Raw genomic sequence first — 20,075 nt, 5'->3', positions numbered from 1 at the left:
GTGGTGATATTTTTTACATGCATTGTAATCGAGTACACAGCTACCAATTTCATTGGATCCTCATGCAGCTTGACTCTCGTCCCACATGTATCAGTTTGCAATATTTTCATTGATATTATAGACTGTAAGATACTACATTGCCAAACTTTCGTTTATAATAGAAAGTTGACACATTTCCGCAAGGAAGCGGTAAAACAGCCTGCAAATCATATACAGCTACATTAATGACGCTATTTTGGCCATTAGTTCGGGACTCTGCTACGTCTTTGGTCTTTTCATCCCTTGCCTCTTTTTTCCAGGTTGATGTGTCTCATATTTTTCTTGAAGTTGTTTTTTTTCATCTAGTGAAGAATTATTGTATAGGTCGCATTCAACGCACAAATCTTTTTTTGGCTTAAAGAAGCCAATATTAAATTCTTTATTAAATATGGATGCGTATAATAGTGTTCTTTTCCAAATGGCATATTGCTGTCAGTTTGTTGTTTTTAGTATAACCGATACATTTCAGCATTTGTTAATTTACCATCTAAATACAATTTAGACGCCTGTGCACGCAAATAATGTTACTTGATCACTGGGAAAGACTTAATGTGAGCTCTTATATATTTTTTTAAATCATCATCATTATTTTTTTGTGATTGCCATGATGACCTCTTTGTTCTGGAATTGGCGTTCCGGAAAGGAGATCTCTTGTTTTCCACGCAGTGGAACAGTACCTTTCACTCGCCCCATATGTGTTGATAAAGTATTTTTTGCATACTTTTTTTATTTTACTTCTATTTAATTGAAGTTGATAACAAAAATTGTTGCCTCTGCTGATTCCAGTTTTTTTGTTTGAATACTTTGGAACAATAATATCCATGCAACTAGTGGGAAAATTACGCTGTATCTCAAGATCTTCTTGTAGTAACAGAGTTACAACAGTATTTTTTTGAAAAGTATTGTTTTAGTTTTTTAGAAAGCCTCTTGTAAAATACTGTCGTAACTTAGTTACAACACTATTTTATTATCGATTTAACAGTTTTCGGAAAGTAATGTACTGTATTAAGTGCTTTCTTTCTGACACTATTTGAGTTTGAGATACGACGGTATTTTATTAAAATAGCAAAAAAAAATACGAATCCAACCACATCCATAACTCGAAAACGCCCATTTCAGATTTACGACAGTATCTTACTGGGGGTGCGATATAGTTTGTTAGTAATAAATCCATACAAGAGATTTATTAGATATTGGAGTCATTAAAGGATGATAAAAAAATATTGTATTATAAAATGGGGCGGCATTTTGTCTAGGGACGTCACTGCTTCGTGCTAATTATTAGCTGCGAGAGTTCGCATGGCAGCGCATCTATTCTATACACAAGACTGCTACCCGCAGCAATCGAGGGTAGTTTTTCATTGTTTGTATCGAAGTATTATAATATTGTTACAATAAGTTAGCTGTCTATACAGTCAAAACTAAATATTAATATACCGAACCGTAATTTTATTTAGATGAACAGTAAAAAAAATCGCATATGTCATACGTACCTACATACTACCGAAACGGCAAAACAGAATGTCACCTCAATGCTACAACTAGATAACTCGATTTTCACTCTTTTTGATATAGTCATTGAATATGATTCTACATTTCCTTCTCTACAAAATGATAAAACTAGGCAACTAAGTCAGAATCTAATGGGAACTGTATTAATTTTGTGTTTGAAAATATTAGATAACTTTAAAACCATTAATGCATTAAATAAATAAAATAATATATCTACAATATTTTCTCATACAGTTGAACATTATTTAATTGTACCCAATTAGACAAGGAGAATTTTTCATTTTTATTTTAAATAATAATTATAGCCTAGATTTATGTTAATCAGGTAAAGTTGAATTTTCATTTTTCCAACAATGACCAAATCAGAGTTATAGTTTTGAGGTGTCGGCTGGATACAAATATTTCTATAGAACATTATAATATTACTATAGAGGAACAATATGTTTTTGTAAATTGATAGCTATTGTGACGTTTTGAGGATATGAAAGAATATTAAATAAAGTTTCGTCTTTTCAGGATATCTGGACTACTTACATTCTTTAGAGAACGTTTTGTCCCTTTGTATTGATTTTCCTCTTTTGCATGGTCATGCAAGATAATTTCTCAAACATACAATGTATGAGGTATGCATAACGTGAACATTTATTTTATTTTACAACGTTTTTATTAGGTCGTATTCTTGTTTGTCCGGTGGTTGTTTATCCAGTACAAATCTTGCAATCGATTTTTAACTAACGTCCCGACTAGCTAGACATTTGAAATTTTTACAATATTTATCAGAACACGATGCCAATGCATTTTTTTAATACTTTTAGCCATCTTTAAGTAGAATTGAATTAATTTTTAGTTAATTCTGTTTTCTATGAAAAGTTATTTCGATATCATTATTGGTTGCTGGGGGGTCCTAGCAACTAAATTATTAAATAATATATACGTGCGTTACTATAGAAATCAATATGAAATGACATTTCATTATTCAGTATTTCTATCAAGTACAATTTTTTTTGACGTCTAAGCTAGTCAAGTCAAGTTTATATGATTCAAAAGAAAATTTAAAACGTTGTATATAAAAAGTTCTTTTTATCTTGTAATTATTTATTTTAAATAATAATTATAGCCTAGATATATGTTAGACAAGTAAAGTTAAAATTTCATTTTCCCAATAATGACTAAATCAGAGTTATATAGTTGTAGTATTGAGGTGACAACTGGATATAAATATTTCTATAGAATGTATTATTATAGAGAAAAATATTTTTTTTTGTAAATTGATAGCTATTGTGACGTTTTGAGGGAATGAAATGAGATTAAATAAATTTTCGTTTTTTAGAATATCTAGACTAGGTACTTAGGTACATTCTTTAGAGAAGGTCTTATTCAACATTGTTGTCCCTTTGTATTACAATTTCCTCTTTTGCATGGTCATGCAAGATAATTTCTCTGGGTTAAGATAGTATGAGGTATGCAAAATTATTTCAATGCATTGAAGACTAATACGGCCCATTAGTGCTAACAACGCGACTGGCGCGTTTGCATTACCTGGCCTTTAGATATAATTAACATGATATTTAAATGTGGTAATTAAACATTAATCAACAGGTCAGCAGTGATTGTGTTACTGTATTATCTAAACGGAGGGTTGACTGAAACCAAAAAAAATGTCTGCCGAAACCAGGGATCGAACCAGGGACCTTTAGATCTTCAGTCTAACGCTCTCCCAACTGAGCTATTTCGGCCTATACGAATATCGCAATTTAAAAAAAAATATGATCTTCAATGTTTTTTTCGCCTGCGGTACTAATTTTATATTATCTCTATATTTTTTATCATATCTCTGATATTAGGTAGTACCTACTCATCATGCATTTTTTTATATTATGTATTTTATCATAATATACAATAATTTAAGTATTCAATTTCATTCAGAAAATTTGCGAGCATACATACTAAACAATACGATAAAGTAGGAACTTGTTTTATCACCATTGATACCGGTCAGGTCAGTAAAATACACTGTTTTAATTCAACACACGTCATTTGTAGTACACCTGTAACATCAGCCGAAATAGCTCAGTTGGGAGAGCGTTAGACTGAAGATCTAAAGGTCCCTGGTTCGATCCCTGGTTTCGGCAGACATATTTTTTACATTATTATTAGCTAATAAAAATATTCTAAGTTATCCACTATAATTTATAATACAGTTATTTTGTTTTTTTGCGGTTTTTTTTTTCAGTTCATTCGATATTGACTAACTATTATTCTTATTTTTCTTCGGGACTTGAATGATTTGGCCATTTGCTGACCTTATCCATGAATGGGAGTAGCAAGACTGCGGCATTATTCATTTTGGTGTATCTACCTGGATGCAGTGGCGCACCCAGGGGGGGGGGCAAGGGGCCCTGGCACCCCCCAAAAATGAAAATTATCAGAATGATTTTAAACATTGAAATTGAAAGCCAATAAACTATACCTTTGGGCTTAGACAAATAAAGACACGACAAAAAAATGATTTGTAATAATTCTCCAGCACCCTTTTTAGAAAAATTTCTTAGATTTTAGTTTCTTACACAAAAATTTCGAAAGACTAATGTCAGGTTTTTTTAGAAACACAATCCCTAATGGAACTGTCAAAAAATTCTCGGTGTACACCCGAATTCCGGAGTGGTGTAGGTCATGGCTGGGGAGGGCTGACAGAGCTCTAGCCTGGGGGCCCGGGCTGTGGGGGGCCCGGCGTGTCAGTTTGACCAGATAAGTGAGATAAACACACATCATAAATTAGCTTTAATAGTAAAAAAAAGTCGCCTGCGGCGCTATTATACTTCATGGCCGTGACCATTTTCAATTACTTATATAATTGTGCAATATATTTTTTTGATTATTATGTGTCGATACTCAACAGCTCCAATATTAAAGTAGATATATTAAAAATCGCCAATAATTCACTGTGTAAGTCCCCTTAATTTGAACTAAAACACAACTTGAAAAACGTTAATGTAGTGTTTCACACTGCCTTTAATCTTAGCGGTAGGTAGGGGGCCCGCCAAATATCCTAGCCTGAACGCCCGTTTCAGGATGTGGAGACTATGGTGTAGGTACACCGAGTGCAAAAGACAAAAGACCGATAAACGAGAAATTAGGCTGTGAAGAAGAAAAAGAGCCTATGGGAATAATTTACATTTTGCTCCTTGGGCCCCCCCATAATTAAATCCTGGGTGCGCCACTGCCTGGATGAAGCTCTTCCTCGCCCGGCTTGGTATTTAGACATTTGGATTCGTATTGTGGCATGGTATAATAGCGAATGGTAAAACTGGACGCCAGGACAATTGGGCGCTTGCACTATCGAATGAAATAAATAGACGTTCGTTACGATTTTATACAGAAAGTACTCGAGGGATTTTAAACAGTTTCTTTCTACAACTTAGTAATTTTAATTCATTTTGCTCTAAACATAATGTTTTTTTAAATTTCCGATTGAGAATTAACATCACTGAGACTTATATAAAAATAAAAGAACTCTCTTCTCGTTGGAACTTAAACATGAACAATTAAATCATTATTTATGTGTGCCTATTTAAATTCTTAAATAATAATTTTAATATGAATAATAATAATAATTAAATATATATTTTAAAAGTACTTATAAGTCAAGAACGTCTATTTATTTTCGTATTTCATTGCGTGGCGCCCAGTTGTCCCGGCGCCGAATCGTCCTAGACCCGTATAATAGGCGGTAGCATAGAGTTATTAAAAAATGCAACCACAGTCGTACACACGAAATAATATTGCCGAGACATTGCACTAGAGACATCGGTAAAGCCTCAATATATGTCAGTTTTCATCAGTTTGGTGGATGATAGAAAGTTCCCCAGAGAAGGTGCGGAAGTACGCAAATCTCAATAATAACCTCAGCGATTCGGATTTATCCGCACTCACATAAAGAAGAGAGATTTAATTCAAATTTATATATTATGTCATACGCACATTGTGTATGTATGTCCGCATTATGTGCGGTTTAGGACTATGATTTATTCATCAATCGATAGCTTAGAGACAAAAGCACTGACCCGGAAAGTAAAAGGCGTTTTTCAAAATTATGTTGTTTCAATAATAAACAATCGAACATTCTTAAACCTTACGTTTACAAAAATTACAAACCATGTAAGTTATAAGTAATTCGGATAATACAAAAATATGCCTTAAATAAGAAGAGAACGCACATGCGAATTTGATTAAAGCACTTAATTCATGCTAGCCAAAACCTATATTTTAAATAATATGTGGGTGTATTATATTTCTTTCAGTGTTGAGCGCTACTAAATTGTAAAGTTATATACTCACATGAATGACCGCCTCTAGAAAGTTAATGTGTACCTTGAAATTCTATGCCATCCTCAATTCTGGCCTTTTTCGTGTTCCGATATATTGTTTACACTTCACAGCATACTTTTTTTACACCACATATCCGATTTTTTGAATACACACGTTCAACATAAAATTACATGTAACACATTGGTCATGTATAATATTATTGATATTGACGATCACCCCGAGGCATAATAAATAATATTATAATATATTCGCATTTTGCCCTTATACGTCATGTTGTTTATTTATTTAAGAAAAGAAAACATTGTGGACATAACAAATCTAAATTCAAGACGCGCACAACATGAGATTTACATTATAACAAATATTAGCCTCACAAGAGAGAAGAAGAAAATATATAAAATAATAATAAAAAATAAAATAAAACATACTTAAGGGGGGACATGCTCGTCGAAGGTAAAAATTGAGTTTTTATTGTATTTTCAAACCATGATCCTGGACACTCCTTAAACGTTGTAGATAATCTATTTATATAATTTTGAAGCCTTATTATCCTTTATAGTTATTTTAAACATTTGATGACTGCATAAAGTATTTTTGTTACATAAAATAGTATTCTTTTAAGCCTCTCGCTCTAATGTTTTAGAATATAGTCATATTTCGGTACATAACTGTGCAGTGGTGTTAAGATTTTTTTGCATTTATTTATTTTTAAACGCATTTATAAAACCATTAGCATAATTTATTACGAGATAATTTTTGTAAAATATTCACGATAAAAAATTATTTTGATAATCTCTGTGATCCCAAATTTGACAAGAATTAGGCATTTTATTATTCAAAAAATCGGCAAGATTAACACATTTGAAGATGATTCTAAAGATATTTATTATAAGCTATGTTTTTTACCATTCAAGTGTGATAAACATCTTATGAATAATGATTGCTTTATAATAATTATTGACCTAAGAATAAGGTAGTGTTTTTTTGAAATCCGCCATTTCTTTTGTCATTCCCTAGTAGTTAAGCTACAACATACGGCCGTAGCCATAAATTGACAAACTCTAATTAAAGTAGGGAGTAAAATTATGTTGACTCGCGTGTTTGAACATGTACCTAACCAAATTTTTTTTTATTTTTTTTTAAACGGTACATGTTCAAACACGCGCGTCAATATCATTTTACTCCCTACTTTAATTATAGTTTGTCAATTTATGGCTACGGCCGTATGTTGTAGCTTAACCACTGGGGAATGACAAAAAAAATGGCGTATTTCAAAAAAACACTACCTTATTCTTAGGTCAATAATTATTATAAAGCAATCAATATTCATAAGATGTTTATCACACTTGAATGGTCAAAGACATAGCTTATAATAAATATTTTTAGAATCATCTTCAAATGTGTTAATCTTGCCGATTTTTTGAATAATAAAATGCCTAATTCTTGTCAAATTTGGGATCACAGAGATTATCAATATAATTTTTTATCGTGAATATTTTACAAAAATTATCTCATAATAAATTATGCTAATGGTTTTATAAATGCGTTTAAAAATTAATAAATGTAAAAAATCTTAACACCACTGCACAGTTATGTACCGAAATATGACTATATTCTAAAACATTAGAGCGAGAGGTTTAAAAGAATACTATTTAATGTAACAAAAATACTTCATGCAGCCATCAAATGTTTAAAATAACTATGAAAGATAATAAGGCTTCAAAATTATATAAATAGATTATCTACAACGTTTAAGGAGTGTCCAGGATCATGGTTTGAAAATACAATAAAAACTCAATTTTGACCTTCGACGAGCATGTCCCCCCTTAAGTACAATTTTATCCAAAAAAAATAAAATTTCGAATTCAAAATACATAGCACGTCACCGAAAATGTCTACGTCTTTGGGGAGCGCATTGACTAGTCTTGCACCCCTCGCTAACAGTGCCTAATAGGTTTGACACGAGGAAACGGTTCCGATCCAGAATAAATCATGGCTGCGACCACGTAGGTAATTGACAGGCGCATGTAAATTCAAATTCATTAGGACACCAGCGCATCTATTCTATACACAATACTGCTTTCGGCCGCTATCTAGGGTAGGAAAGTATCCAAGTATTATCATTTATTGTAACGATTACAATAAGTTATTTGTAATTGTTACAACAAGTGCTATGTTTTAACAGCACCTTTCTTGGCTGTGATAAATTTTAGAGCCAGATAGACAGTTTTGACAGTTTAGACGGCTAGCTTATAGTAATTGTTACAATAAGTGCTAATATTTCGATACTTTCATACCCTAGTTAGCTGGTGTAGCGGCTGAAAGCAGTCTTGTGTATAGAATAGATGCGCAGGATTGGAAACCATGAGCGGCATGCGAAATCTAAGATTTCGATCTTAAGGATAAGTCGCCGAAAAGGATGACTTAACTATAGACTATACTGAGTATAGAGTAAATAATTTACCTAAACAATAGGAAAGAGAATTTTTAAATATGGTATTATTTTCAATAGAAAAAGGACTAAGGACAATGTTTCTACATAGTGTTTTCTGCTAAGGAAATTTTAGTTATGACAAATGTTTCTGCATTCCGCTCCATCTCTCGCGATATCAGGCACAAGTAGGGAATCCAATCCCGAGCCAAAATTCTGATCCCGGGATTTCGGGATTACAATTTGACAATCCCGGGACTGGCCCCGGGATTGGCACTTTTTCCATTGTTAATATAAAATTTTTATATTTACAAATAACATTGATAAAATCGGTCAAAAATAAATCTAGTATAATTTATACAATTTAAGACATTTATTGTTAATATTGTATACGTTCAATCTTGGAAATACACAAGTTTAACGGAGTAAATAATATTGTAATTTAAATAATAATGTGAATTTAATAGGAGATTGCTGTTTCTGATAGTAAAGACTTAATGAATGGATTAGCAAGATTTAAAATATTAAAGCAAATAATCATGGCGTACTTATGGCCTTTCCGCTTCATAAATCTAATTAGTCAGATAAATATGAAACTGCCGTAAAACGTATGATATCATGGTGGAATCACTTTGTTAAAAGTGCGAAGCATTGTTTTTTTCAAATCTTTCCATTTTTAATAATTTACGTGAAAAAATAAAATGAATCGGCAACCTACACATAGGTATAAATCAAACTTCATTCAAACTTAGTTTATTTCTAATGTAGTTATTTTTTATTAAAAATATTTTTTCTGTTATATTTTCGCTTTTATTTTATTTTCCATAAAAATTGATAAAAAAATCAATCCCGAAATCCCGGGATTATGTTTATCAATCCCGGGATTCATAGGTGTCGAAAATAGCTCGGGATTGGAATCCCTAAGCACAAGTGTTTCTAGAGCAGAAGAGATATACGATATTCAAGAGTAGCGTATCCTCCGTATGTCATACTTTCGACTTTCGAGAATCTTTCCCCAGGATGTAAATAATATGTCGCACAAGTGTTATATCCATTCGTCATAATGGCGTACATGACGCCTCTTTCTTGTCATGGTATCTAGCAAAGTAACACACGCCTCAGCACCTCACCGATTGCAATAGTAATTTTATTGCAAACATCGCCGGCTTCAAGTGACGGTTGATATTTTCAACTCCTTACAGAAGCTCCTCTCACGACTTATTACGAAAGCGCAACACCTCGGTCTCTCTCGCTTTTATGCGCAAACTTCTATTTGCCATTTTCCATTTAGGTAAAAGACTCGATTAATGCTCTACTCGGTGTGTTGACACCTGTCGACGAAAGAATTTACTCTTGCCATACAACGTGCACAATCTTTTTGTATACCTTCTATTGGTGAATTCAACGTTACTGAGCAATACAGCCGTATTAATAAACCATTTCTTTTATTCAACGAATAATTCACAAGATTTTGAGAATGTTATATCATCATCATCATCAGCCGGGGTCAATCCACTGCTGGATGAAGGCCTCCCCAAGCCTCTTCCAACTCTCTCGGTCCTGTGTCCGTTCGCTGCCACGTATATCCGCTGGAATTTACCAGTTCGTCAATCCAGCGGCTTTTAGGGCGATCCTGTGCCCCTTGGGTTGGATGACGGCATTTGTCCAGCGGCCGTCCTTTCGGCGAGTAATGTGCCCCGGCCATCTCCATTTCAGCTGTTTGGCAACGTCTATTACATCGCGTACTCCTGTCTGCTTCCTAACCCATTCGTTTCTCTTACGGTCCTTTCGTGTGATGCCCAACATACACCTCTCCATGCCTCACTGTGCGACTCTTAGCCTTTGGACATCACTCGTATTGAGGGTCCACGTCTCGCAGCCATACGTGAGCACGGGTAGCACACATTGATTGAACACCCTACGCTTAAGACATAATTGTAGGTCACACTTGAAGATACTATTCAGACGTCAGAAAGCACTCCATCCCAGCTTTGTTATTCGAGTAATTTCATCGTGCATGCTTCCGTCTATGGGCACCTGCTGTCCGAGATAGACGTAGCTGTTATGTTAATGTTATATACCATGTTATATTGAACATACATAACTTGAAAACACCTCAGATATAAACCCACTAGAACCAATCATATTTGAAAAAAAATACGATGCTCGACGGGTTATGATTATGCTACGAGCCTCCTATCTAATTGCGACAATTTGAACTAGTATCATATTATGTATATTACGAAGCACTGATCGCGACCCCCTTTTGTGATGTGACCCTTCGCCATATTGAATAGTCATTTCACAACGTTTTTCTTAGGTCGTATTCTTATTTGTCCGGTGGTTGTTTGTCCGGTACAAATCTTGCAATCGATTTTTAACTAACTTCCCGACTAGCTAGACATTTGAAACTTTTAGAATACATACCTATATCAGAACACGATGCCGATGCATTTTTTTAATACTTTTAGCCATCTTTAAGTAGAATTGAATTCATTTTTAGTTAATTCTGTTTTGTATGAAAAGTTATTTCGATACCATTATTGGTTGCTAGGGGGTCCTAGCAACTAAATCATTAAATACTATATACGTGCGTTACTATGGAAACCAATATGAAATGACATTTAATTATTCAGTATTTCTATCAAGTACAATTTTTTTTTGATCGTTTAAGCTAGTCAAGTCAAGTTTATATTATTCAACAGAAAATTTAAAAACGTTGTAGGTATTTAAAAAGATCTTTTTATCTTGTAATTATTTATTAGTCAGGAAACACTAAAAATAATTATAAAATAAAATTTTAATCGTTAAACAGTGCCGCAGGCAACTTTTTTTACTATTAGTGCAACTTTGTGCTGCATGTTTTTTGTTACATAACGGGTCGACCTGCCTGCCCGGGCCCTTGTGGGGGCCATGCACAGGACAGAATTAGAGGATTCCTCAATTCAATATAAAAAAAAAAACATCTATGGTATCCAACGGTCTGTTTCTTTGACGGTCTCCTACGACTTATGTACCTACTTGTTATTATGTAAGATTATTATTGTAAGAGAGGAGACTATGTAAATTAAACCGTTAATTAATTAAAAATTAAAATGATATATTCATTATGAATGAATGGATTTGTTTGAAAACTTTAAAATGTTGATTTTTTTAATTTTAGGGGCCTCAAAATTAATCAGTGCATCGGGCCTCTACGTCACTAAACGCACCACTAACGATATCCATGGTAGAGATGAACTTCCGTGATTTGGAATCAAACTTTTCGGGTAGCAGGCCATAAATTATTGAAGATCATCTTGATGCAGGCCTGATCAGAATAAGAATTGGCTTTTGCTCGTCTCCCTTATATAAAAGCTTATCCGAGTGAGCCATACTTTTTCTATATGAGTCTTAAGCGCGAATTAAATTGAGGTGCATGTCGCCTACTGTCACGCTGTTGCGGCGGAAAATTTAGTCTATGGTTTCGTCATTTTGCAGAATATTTTGAACGATCACCATCTCTGAAAATTCACTGAAGAATGACAGCTATGAAGAGTGCCAACTATAATGTATTAGTAATTTCAATTATTATTAATTATTAATGCTAACTCTATATAATTTTAACAGTTTCTACGTGTGCGTGCGTTAAAATTACTTGCGACATGACATCCATAGAAAATATTTTGAACAGAACGCAACCTGCAAACCATACATAGATAATAGACAACATTCTTATAGAAAATACATAGTGCCAACCGCTAAAAACAAAAAAACGTGATTTTGACAAGACAGTCGAAAAGTGTAGGTATGTAGAAGATGATAAAAAAGTTCATTGAGTCATGCAAGTGTCAGTTGCAGTCAAATGCAGTACAGTTCAACGTGAGGTGATCTCATTGTTGTTCTGGTGATTTTGGCAGATTTTGCTGACAATGTTCGTTTAAAAGTTCAAAATGTGCTACGGGATGGGAGCATCAGTCTGATAACATTAGAAACATCAAGAAAAACGATATTACACATTCTTTTCCCGTAGCGGCAGCTTTCTGTGACGTCACGTGATAGTAGGCGACATGCACCTCAATTTGATCAGAACTTTATAATATTATTATGAACAGTGACGTCCCGTGGGGGTAGGCAGATTGAGCGTCGCTTGGGGGCGGCAGTTACCCAAAGGGCGGCAAATCGAGGAGAATCATTAGGTACTGTATTTATAGAAATGTCAACCTAAACTTAGTAATAATAATAACGACAATATCTTTCCATCACAAAAACTAAAGTCACTGGTTGGAAACAAAGGTACCTACCAGTGGCGACCGGTGAGTTATTTTACTGGGAGTTCACTTTTTTTACCTTTTGACTGCCGTAAAAAGGCCTTTGCCTTCATCAAAACTTCACCAAAAAATCAAAAAAAACTATTGAGAATATTATCATCAACAATGCCATTTATCATTCAATTCCAATGAAAAAATAGGACTTCCGCTAATGAGAAGCAACATATTAAGGATTGGCTTACTTCAATAACAAATTAAGAAAATAGGTGACCTGATTTAATGTGGCTCTTGAAAGCAGTAACTCATCAAAATTGACATTATTAAAGCATGTAGCCGTGATATTTTACGATTTTCACCCTACCACACATATTAAACCCCCCACAGAGCTAGTTTGGAGAGATATCATACTTGATAAACATTGTGAATTTAGTTATCAAACTGAAAAAAACTTGAAGTTTATTTTTAAATTGTACTTCGCCTAAATTTGAGAAATGTTGTCAACATGTGCGGAAATTTAATATACGTACTGTGAAAAGAATATTGAATAAAAATTATCAAACAATAATTGTACGTGTGATACGAGCTGTATTGTTTTAAAACCGACGAAGCCGCATTCGGGCCGGGAGCGACTGAAACAGTCGCTCCGGAGCACGCAGAAAAAATATTTACATATTGCTATTCCACGCGACAGACGACGCTCTTTCTCATTGCAAAGAATCGAACTGGGCGCTTTGGTCGAGCGATGTCGGATATCGCTCCCATTAACATATAATATTTAAAATAGCCGGTTAAAAACACATATTAGAATTTGTTTTTGTATATGAATAAATGACTACGGTAATATATCAGAACACTTTTAATTAATCAAATATAAATGAAATACTTATTCAAAAAAAATAAGTCTTTTCGCATAAATTGAGTGGGTGGGTGTTCACCGCTCCAGCGCTCTCAAGGGAGCATCGCCACTGGTACCTACTATAAAAGTTTTAACGGGACTTTATTTTTTTGTCGGGTTCGCGATGTCTAGTTTACTTCCGCTGTCATTGGACATCACATTCTTCGTAAACAGCAATGACACGTGCATACCTAATTTAAAAATTATCCAAACATGCCACTCGCGAGTTTAGGAAGTTGTCAGGTGTATGTTTAAATTAGATTTAGTAGTACCTATATATTTTGTTAGTAATGTATCCATACAACACATTTCTTAGATATTAGAGTCATGAAAAGATGATAAAAAGTACCTACTGTATAAAAAAAATGTGTCGGCATTTTGGTACTGCCTGGGGACGGCATTTTGTCTAGGGACGTCACTGATTATGAACGTATTAGATGGATACGTTTTGATGGATTTATTTTAAACTGTTTGATCTCGTTGTGTTAAAAAAATTATTCGACCCACCGACATTAATTGGACCAGTAATAATATTATAATAATGGTACGTTAAATTTGAAAGTCAAAATAATATGTAATATAATTGATTAAATATTTATTGTTATTGTGAAACCTGACTGACATAAAATTATTATCATTTTGAAATATGCGGTGAAAGATTTATACTTGTACAGTCTTGCGGTAGATGTCAGAGGTGTTGAATTGATATAAATAAATTGAGGGAAAAATTGCGACGTTGTCCTTAAAATATGTGTAATTTGAAAAACACTAAGTACAGGTACTATGGAGCATATTCATATTATATTATAATAAATGATTTAGATACTAAGCAATGGCGAAGGTATGTCGTGGTAGGTATGGATTGCAATACCGAATAAAAATACTCATACCGGTATTCGTGAAATGTATTGAAATATTAATATTTTATAGCACATGCCATTGCTGGTTTTCAAGGGTGTTGAAGGGTAACAGAATTAAACTAGACATCGCGTAACCCGACAAAAAATACAGTCATATTAAGCTTCTACGTTAATTAATACATTTTGTTTCCACTTTCGGATAGTTCAAATTGTAAATTATCAAAAAAAAATATCAAATTGCAAGCTTCGTATTTTTCCGCTAGGTGCCTCTGGTAGGGAGAAGATTCGCCTTAAGGTGATACATCAGTGAAACGGCAAATAATTTTCAACTATAGGCGCGACAAAATTTTGGACTCGCTGCCATTCGGAGAGAGAACGTCGAGTTGGAAACACGTCAATTTGTTTCGTGATAGCGACGGGCGTATTCATTCTTAAATCGTGTAAAGATGACTAAAAACGTTACTCATTTACTTTAAAAAGAAAACATGTCAATGAATATATTATTATTGTTACTGATATAACAATAAACAGAACATTAAATGGACACATGTTGGATTTATATGACAAATTATATTTCGTTCGACCCGCAATCCGCGCATCGCCTAGCCACGATCTTTTTAGACCATGCCTCAACTGAGGTATAGCCTTAAGGCGATGTTAAGTTAAGTTGAGCTCGATTTGATATAATTTAAAAGGATTTCAAGTTATACCCATTTAGGTATATTTTTATAGCAATCGATCTCAAAAATCTCTTAAGTACCTACAGCATAAAAAACTTAATAAACTAAATTTTAATGACAAATATGACTATAAAATACATGTAATAATAAGATGGGGTCCTTTGACAAATTCACATTTTATAAATTTTTTTTAGAATTGTAAGTTTATCTTTGACATAAAATAAAAAATATTTTTCTTTTTCATGTTTTCAGACACGTACCTACATATTAATTAATTAATACAGTTTAAATTGTAAATTATCAAAAAAATTACTCAAATTGCAAGCTTCGTATTTTTTCGCTAGGACCCTCTGGTAGGTAGAGAATTCGCCTTGGACATTAAAACTGTTGAGATTTTATGCACGTTTAACCACACTACTTGGTCCCAATGTTTGTGTATATCGGCGGTCGGGACCCGAACCACGCATTGGAAAACAATGCCTTACATATTTTTAATTGATAAAACCATTTCGTTTTGATTGTAATTTATAATAATTATGATCGAATAAATCTAATTTGTAATTTCTGATAATTCTTACAAGGCCGAAATGTGCGATGAAAAAAAAAACGTTCTCGACGTATATCTAATAATAAATTGTATATTAAATACCATATGGCTGTCTTTTAATATATCATTAGATGTATAAAAAAAATGATTTTTCAAGTTGACGTAAATAATTATAATATCACTGGTGAATTGTTAAAAAATTTAAATGATTTTTTTTAATGACGCAGGTCATTAAAAAGTCGAATATCTATAAAGGACAAAAGTATTTTTTTTGTTATTATAATAATTTATAGGTCATGATTAATTGTTTTTATGTTGGCAACAGTTAGAATTATTTTCTGTTACCTAAATATTTTAAATAAGTGAGATAATTAATAATTTTATACCCGGTCACTTAATATTTTTAAACATTACCAAGTCGACACCTGCAGGGTCACTGTCAATTGTTGGAGTTAATAAATTTAAAATTCTAAATTTATTATAATATATTGGCAACTTAACTTAAGTGTTTAAGTACAGTAAATAAATTAGTTTATGTTATTATTATTTAAGAATTATTAATATATTATATTGAGCTGATTATTAATTACTATTTATGGTATTGAAGTAGTTTAATTTATAGTGTCAGGTTTCGACCAATATTCAATCCTCCCACAACCTGTTAAATAAATAAGTTAATTGCCCCACGTATTAAGTTAGTTTAAACTTTAAATACATCCATAGTTCAGGTACGTTATTTGTAATTTACTTAACATGGTGGGTCAATAATTCCTTAGAAAAAAGCATTAAAACAGTTTTTATTTTTGTATTTTTTTTTATTTCTCAACATAATCTCCTTGGAGCTCAATACACTTGGTTAGACGTTTCTCAATTTTTTTTAAACCGTCAAAAAGAAGACCCAGAAAAATAAGTTTTCGGAAGGTCCTCAAAATAAGCATTTGTCCGATCGATGACTTCTTCATTTGAAAAAAAACGTTGTCCACTTAGCCATTTTTTTAAGTTTGGGAAAAGGAAAAAGTCACTGGGGGCTAAATCTGGCGAATACGGTGGGTGGTCGACCAATTCGAACTTCAATTCTTCAATTTTAGCCATTGATCGTAAACATGTGTGAACACGGGCATTGTCCTGATGAAAGAGGATTTTTTTCCTGTTTAAATGAGGCCGTTTTTCTTCAATTTTGTTTTTTAGCTGGTCCAATAAAGATGCATAATAATCCCCTGTTATTGTTTTTCTTTTTTCCAAATAGTCAACGAAAATAATTCCACGTGCATCCCAAAATACAGTAGCCATAACCTTACCAGCTGATTTTACGGTTTTCGCCTTCTTTGGACATGGTTCGCCTTTCGCAATCCACTGCTTTGACTGTTCTTTCGTTTCGGGAGTATAGTGGTGTATCCATGTTTCATCTACAGTCACAAAGCGACGAAAAAATTCATCCGGATTGCGTTGCATGAGCGACAACAGGGCTTTAGAGGCCACCACCCTATTGCGTTTATTGTCGACTGTGAGCAAACGCGGCACCCATCTTGCAGAAATTTTTTTCATGCCCAATTTGTCATGTAAAATAGAAATGACGCTACCTTTTGAGATCCCTGTAACCTCAATTATCTCACTCAACTTTAATCTTCGGTCACTTAACACCATATCGTGGATTTTATTGATCATTTCTGGTGTAGTCACCTCTACAGGACGTCCTGAGCGTGGTTCATCCTTTGTTGATGTACGACCACGTTTAAATTCATTTAACCAGTTATAAATAGTTGCAAGTGAAGGAGCAGATATGCCGTGAACTAAATCCAATTCTTTTTTTATTTCCTTCGCTGTTAACCCTTTTATATTAAAATGTTTAATAACAGCTCTAAACTCAATTTTCTCCATTTTTGTAAACAAGCAAAAAATTTTTAAATGTACGAGAAACACACAACAACCCGACCAATCTGATTGAAACTTCGCAGCATACTGAATCGGTAGTGCCGCTGCATGAAAACAAACCGCTTACAGTACTAGTCGCGCCACCTGTCGGCTTTTCTAAGGACTTATTGACCCACCCTCTATATCGCACCCTCGCAACTAAACCGCCACAAGTCCAAATTACGTGTTTTGAGTTAATTACTATGTTTCTTTGTTTATCGTTCATAGTACATGTACCGAAAATTTCATATCTATAAGTCATCAAATTCAGGTTAAAACTTCATTCAATATCTAAACATATTTCAAAAATACAGTACAAAAATGCGAAAGGTAAAAACTTCAAAGCTGATTTTCTCTGATTGACGTTTTTTGGATTGTGGCAGTTTATTTGCGAGGCTGCGATATATCGATAACACGTGTGAATGGATGCAATCTCATTTGTGTAGTCAGTGATTGATTGGTCAAAACCAGAGATGTTGAAAATTTCCGTCTATAGCAGCGATGTCAAATACGTGGCACGCTAAAAGTTTTCCACGGCACGCCAAAAAAATAAATTCCTTTTATTTTTACTACGACATATAAATGGATTTCAAATTAAATTAGATATATTCAATAGACATATCAAATACGCCAAATTTGAAATTTTCAAAAACAATTTTTAAATGAATCACAAATATTTGAAAAAAAAATACTTTTAACTACATATATGAATTTTCGAAAATCCTTAATTCTATCAAAAAGTTTTAACAAAGGTTTCAAGATTTAAATAATGTGAAAAGTTAATGAAAATCAACTATACAGACATATTCAATATGGAACATTTCTTTTCTTACCCTCCTGATTGGACGCAATTAGAAATTTTTGAAATGGAAATTATTGAATTGCAATCTAATCCTATTTCGACTGAAAAATTTTTAAACATGCGAAAATGTATTGAAGAATTGGAATGTCTTCGGCTTTCTCAGTTGATGAATCGGAATGCCACATTGAAAACATAATATTAAAAACATGGAAAAGCATGACAGATACTTTTATATCTGTTAAAAACTAGCAATCTCGTTGTTGACCATTTTTTCTTCCACGTACTCATGTTAAAGTATTTTTTTTCTATATTGAATCATGTATTCAAAGACTAGAATTATGTTGTCAAAGGAAGATTCAGCATCATGTATTAATTTGAAATCAACGATATATCAGCCTGATATATAACGTCTTGCAAATAACATGAAACAAAAAATATTGTGTTATTAAATGTTCTTATATTTCCTTAATTTCTTTCATTTTATACCAATGTACCTTTTTTTATATTCAATAAATATGATTTAGATTATATCATGTGCATGGCCCCCACAAGGGGGGCTCTAGCCTGGGGGCCCGGGCTCAGGAAGGGCGCGGCGTGACTAGTCGACCAGATAAGTGAGATAAACACAGATCAAAAATTTACTCTAATAGTAAAAATAAGTCGCCTATGGCTCTATTTTACTTCAATGATATTAATAATTAAAAATATTTGGTTGTGCGATCCAATTTTTAACTGTGTGCCGATACCCGACAACTCCATGATTGAAATAGATGTACATATTAAAAATACAAAAAAATCGCTAAAAATACACCTAATTTCACCACATTTGGAAAAGGCTACTGCAGTGCGTCACTGCCTTTACTCTTAACGATAGGTAGGGGGCCCCGCCAAACATCCTAGACTGGGTGCCCGCTTCAAGATGTGGGGGCCATGATCATGTGTAGCTGCATCTGCACCTAAGCCGGCTCGCACATCACAACTCGCCTTGTGTGCCTGATGGCCATAAATCAAAATTTCTTACACCCACCGGTCAGTGTTGCATGATACAACCTCGCACATCTCTAGCGACATCGACATTCGCCGCATTCGCGCGTAATCTCCCGAAACGTCAAAATATACTCTAGCTAGACGACGCCATTGCGCAAATATGTCATCAGACGCGGAAACAGCGATTATTATGTATTGGTACCGGAGACATTTAAGGAGAAGTCTCTCGTTTGCCATTTTTATTGTGTTGATTGTATGAACAAACGTCAAACGCGGTGACCAGCGATGAGCGAGCAATGACAGTGTAGACAGAGACAGAAATGATCGATTGTGCGGCTGTGCGCATGCGCGGAGTCGACATTTATCGATATCGACATACAGGCTCTAGCAAACGCAACTCGTCGCATGCAGAAGCGTCGCAGCGTCGCAGTTGCATCGGCCAATCTGCGAAGCTCCGTTTGATAACGTTTGTTTCTTGGTTTACGATGACGTCACATCGACGAATTGCCATGATGAAATCGACATGCGAGCCCTCTTAAAGAATGGCACGCGCCACAAATTCAAAAACAAAATTAGCTTATTCTGGCACGCCGATCAAATCCTATTTCCCATCCATGGTTTATAGAGATGTAGCCTAATAATATGAAATTGCAACAAAAAGGACTGCTGGTCCACTAATTAAGTTAGCTTCAAGTGGCTTTGCAATTTTATTTGCAGATAACTTCACACCACTGCTATGATTGGCCAATTTGCAGGGCGTATAAAAAGACAATCCGATGAGGAGTAAGCACCCTATAATAAATACTACACTTCATTATTACCTATTTACGAG

General features: G+C 33.9%; 1 protein-coding gene and 2 non-coding genes across 5 annotated transcripts in view; 2 read left to right on the top strand and 1 right to left on the bottom strand.

Annotated features, from left to right (window-relative positions):
- DAAM (disheveled-associated activator of morphogenesis-like protein) overlaps positions 1-20,075 on the top strand; it is a 551,406-nt gene that overhangs the window by 183,874 nt on the left and 347,457 nt on the right. The window lies entirely within an intron of this gene.
- TRNAF-GAA (transfer RNA phenylalanine (anticodon GAA)) lies at positions 3,215-3,287 on the bottom strand. The gene has a single exon. It is a non-coding gene; the product is annotated as a tRNA-Phe (tRNA).
- On the top strand, positions 3,611-3,683 carry TRNAF-GAA (transfer RNA phenylalanine (anticodon GAA)). Its single transcript has one exon. It is a non-coding gene; the product is annotated as a tRNA-Phe (tRNA).

Source organism: Rhyacophila brunnea, unplaced genomic scaffold (assembly GCF_057557595.1).
Source record: "Rhyacophila brunnea isolate RB1 unplaced genomic scaffold, BYU_Rbru_1.0 scaffold_21, whole genome shotgun sequence".
NCBI classification, from domain to species: domain Eukaryota; kingdom Metazoa; phylum Arthropoda; class Insecta; order Trichoptera; family Rhyacophilidae; genus Rhyacophila; species Rhyacophila brunnea.
Note: the sequence above shows the minus strand (reverse complement) of the source record. Positions and strands in the feature narration are given on the sequence as shown.